Here is a 4628-nt window from a genome sequence, read left to right on the forward strand (position 1 = left end):
AAGCAACCAATCGGGCCCAAATTCTGCACAAATGAAAAAAAAAGATTTTGCGCCATTTTCAATAATTCTAGGGAATCTACTTGAAAATTTTGAGGAATTTATGAAGGAATTCCTGGAACAAATCCTGAGGTAATTCCCACAGAAATTCCCTTCGATTATTCTATTTGACATTCCATTGCAGTACTGAGATTTTCATTTTCATTGAGAGAGGTCACGCGATATTTAAATTTTATTCTCTTCCGCTTTCATAGAAAACATAATGTTACTTCTATTTATGGCACGGCAAATGCTGGGTAAAGCGTTCCATTGGTACTTCGCGTACCTGAAGGAATAAAATAGACCCCATCTCGCGGTCCTTAGCCTCTTACCCAGCAACTCCTGTCCCTACCTCCCCGCGGTGCTGGCCGGAATACGAGCAACCTTAGGGAAGATCGGGTAACCAACCCCGGTGGGAACTATGGTCGTATGCTGACAGGGAAGGGGGGTTTGCTCCTCTCCGAAGGTGCAAATCTTATTGAGCGTCTGTTCTCCATGTCAGGATCGGCTCACAAAAGCGTCTGTTCTCCATGTTAGGGGCGGCTATTCATCGTCCGAGTGCCAGCAAGGGACTCTAAGTGAAACTGTGCACCATGGTCCACCGGAAATAAGGAGGAATGGTCCTCCGGAAATTTAGGGGGTTTGGTGTCAGGCCCTGCAAGCCAACCAAAAAAAACTCACGCAACGAACAATCAACAAGAGAGTACGGACCGGAACCATCGGCGAAGACCACCGTGACGAAAAGGGACTAGCGATTGGAAACCCGGTTCGTGGAACTGCAAATCTCTCAACTTCATCGGGAGCACACGCGCATACTCGCCGATGTGCTCAAGGACCGTTGATTCAGCATCGTAGCGCTGCAGGAGGTTTGTTGGAAGGGATCAATGGTGCAAACATTTAGAGGTCATCATACCATCTACCAGAGCTGCGGCAACACACACGAGCTGGGAACAGCTTTCATAGTGATGGGCGATATGCAAAGGAGCGTGATCGCGTGGTGGCCGATCAATGAAAGAATGTGCAGGTTGAGGATCAAAGGCCGGTTTCTCAATTTCAGCATAATTAACGTCCATAGCCCACACTCCGGAAGCACTGATGATGATAAGGACGCATTCTACGCGCAACTGGAACGTGAGTACGACAGGTGCCCAAGCCACGACGTCAAAATCATCATAGGAGATTTGAACGCTCAGGTTGGCCAAGAGGAGGAGTTTAAACCGACTATTGGGAAGTTCAGCGCTCACCGGCTGACGAACGAAAACGGCCTACTCTTATTGATTTCGCCGCCTCCAAGAATATGGCCATTCGCAGCACCTACTTCCAACACACCCTCCTGTATCGGTACACCTGGAGATCACCACTGCAGACAGAATCACAAATCGACCACGTTCTGATTGATGGATGGCACTTCTCCGACATTATCGACGTTAGGACATATTGTGGCGCCAACATTGACTCTGACCACTATCTGGTGGTGGTGAATCTGCACCCAAAACTGTACGTCATCAACAATGTTCGGTACCGACGACCGCCGCGGTACGACCTAGAGCAACTGAAGCAACCTGATGTCCCCACTGCATACGCGCAGCATCACGAGGCAGCGTTGCCGGAAGTGGGTGAGCTCGATGAGCCCCTCTTGAGGACTGCTGGAATACAGGAAGCAGTCATTAACGATGCAGCGGAGAACAACGTCGGGTATATGGGTCGAAGTCGACGGAACGATTGGTTCGACGAAGAGTGCAGACAGATTCTGGAGAAAAAGGACACAGCGCGGGCGGTCGCGCTGCAACAAGGTACCCGGCAGAACGTGGAACGTTATAGACGGAAGCGGAGACAGCAGACCCGCCTCTTTCAGGAGAAGAAACGCCGCCTGGAAGAAGCGGAGTGTGAGGAGATGGAACAGCTGTGCCGTTCTCAAGAAACACGCAAGTTCTACCAGAAGCTCAACGCATCCCGCAAAGGCTTCGTGCTGCGAGCCGAAATGTGCCGGGATAAGGATGAGAGAATCTTGACGGACGAACGTGTGGTGATCGAAAGGTGGAAGCAGCACTACGACTCTACGAGGAACATTTGAATGGCGCTGAGAGTACAGGCAGTGAAAGTCAAGGCAGCGGAGGAGATGACTACGTCAGAACCTAAAAAAACCTTTTGTCACAATTCGAAACCTACACATCTAAATTTACTTTAAATCGCAAAATTAAACACTACTTAACCAAACTATTTTTATTTTTATACACTATAATACCGTATTTATAGCATTAAGAAAATAAAGAAAAACATGTATATTGTATATGTACTAGTCTACGTCGGTTGACGAAATAAATAAATAAATAAAAAAAAAGTATCAAGCCGGCTTCGTTGACGGACGCTCGACAACGGACCAGATCTTTACTGTACGGTAAATCCTTCAAAAATGCCGTGAATACCAGGTCCCAACGCACAATCTGTTCGTTGATTTCAAGGCGGCATACGACAGTATAGACAGTATAGAACTATGGAAAATTATGGACGAAAACTTTGTTTCACACGCAACTGAAATCCAGATCTCTAAAGTGGACCGTTTTGTATAAAAACAGCAAGTGTGCTTTTTATTATGCAGGCCACTGTATATAATACATGTATTTATATTAGAGTTGGGCACAGTTGCATGGAAAAACAATAGAGGTAATAAACCATAGAGTACGATTTTCGCTGCAGTTCCCTTTGTAGGGACACGGCAGGTATTTCCGTCCATCGTCATAGGGGTTAAAACCATCGAAAGGAACGTCCTTTAGCTAGAACTCCACCATAGCAGAACGTATCTCCTGAGCTTACGATTTGATACGGATGAGTTTGTCAAAAAAGTTTCTCTTTCATTGGTTTTCGAGACTATGACGAAAAGACAAAAATACCTGCCTAAACCCTACTTCATCCAATCAAGTGAGATCAAGGGTTTTCTTAATCGTTTTGGAACCCCTATCAACTGTGCAAAATATGAGCTCTATGAGTTCCGTCCTCGCTTTACGCATCACGTTACAAATTGTTTGTTCAAACCATATGAAAGAATCAATGTTTCTGCCAGCACTGCCAGACAACCTATGATTGTCAGAGAGCAAAACCATCATCGGAATTTTTACTTTGTGAAATGATTCTTCTTCCATTAACGCCAAACCCTCATAAGATCAATAATTTTGAGGTATCACTCATTTAAATTATTGGTCCACGTGGTTTGGCAGTGCTGGCAGAATAAACGATTTTTTTGCATATGGTTTAACAACCAATCTTCGAAGCGTTATAATTTTTTTCGTGAATGTTCAAGCAACGAACGTTCCTCAGTAAAGTTTTTCGGCATCCTTTGGGTTATACTTTAACGTAATGTGCCACTTGGTTTATAATGACGTGAAACCTCTACACGCAGAAGAAAGTATTGTAGAAACAACAATATTCTGGGTCGAATTCAACAATAAATATTGTTAACTCAGGGCTAATAATATTTATCGTTTGAGTTAATCCATAATATTGTTGTTTCTACAATCAAAACGTGTCGTGGTTTGAGTCGCAATATTGTAGAATCAACAATATTATTGTTGAAATAATGATCAGTGAATTATTGTTTCAAAAATATTTTCAGATTGATTCAACAATATCATATTTTTAAAATAATAATATTGGATTTCATTGATAATGACTACTTTTTATGTCTTAAAGTGAAAATAAATAAAACAAATAAATGTACACAGTTGAGACTTTATTTTTACAGTAAATTTCATAATTGAATTTCCGTTTTTCTGAATCTGCTGCTTTTGGCGATATATACGAAGATCCTTATTCTCCGCCCTGAAAATAAGAGAGAAGTTTTAGAGTAACTTTATTGTGAGTGATTTGTAGTTTAACGAAAATTACACAATTTTTACCTAATTTTCCAATTTGTTCATACTCGGAAACTTTCCTATTTCGGAGCTGAAGGAAGGTCAACCATCTCCCTTCTTACTCGTTATAAGACCGCTCTGCAAATAAAAAATATGCTTGATACGATTTTAATTGAATTTAATTTTATTAATCAGACTTACGTATTTCGTTGTCAAACTGGACTGATCAGTCGCTTCGTTGTTTTCCCCAACTCGTATCATTACTCTAATTAGAAATTTGCGGCTAACGCAATTAATTTAATTTCAACAGGATCAAGTTAACATACAGATCACTTTCGAATTTCAAATTATTATTTTTAATTTATTTTTACACGTAGAAAAACACACGCTGTCTAAAATTTAAGCAAGTTTGTAATAAAAAGAAATATTGTTAAAGTTAAATTTATATTGTTGTTCCAATCCGGAATCACTGTAGAAATAATAATAAAATATTGTTGATTCAACAATAAAACGATTATTGAAACCAACAATATTTATCATTAGTTCGACCGTACACAATTTCGCTGCGTGTAGAAGTGAAAATTTAAAAAAAATCGTTTTCCCAAACTAATTTCCATACAAACTTTAAACGTGGAAAACGAGGAAGCAACTAATCGGGCCAAAATTCTGCACAAATGAAAAAAAAAAAGATTTTGCGCCTATTTTTAGTAATCCCAGGGAATCTACCTGAAATATTTGAGCAAT

General features: G+C 41.1%; 1 long non-coding RNA gene across 1 annotated transcript; it reads right to left on the reverse strand.

The window, feature by feature from the left end:
* Window positions 1-3748: 3748 nt before the first annotated feature.
* On the reverse strand, window positions 3749-4209 carry LOC134221213 (uncharacterized). Its single transcript, XR_009982263.1, has 3 exons — window positions 4086-4209; window positions 3930-4022; window positions 3749-3852 (listed from the first exon to the last, which is right to left on the reverse strand). It is a non-coding gene; the product is annotated as an uncharacterized LOC134221213 (long non-coding RNA).
* Window positions 4210-4628: the final 419 nt, after the last annotated feature.

Source organism: Armigeres subalbatus, chromosome 3 (assembly GCF_024139115.2).
Source record: "Armigeres subalbatus isolate Guangzhou_Male chromosome 3, GZ_Asu_2, whole genome shotgun sequence".
Lineage (NCBI taxonomy): Eukaryota > Metazoa > Arthropoda > Insecta > Diptera > Culicidae > Armigeres > Armigeres subalbatus.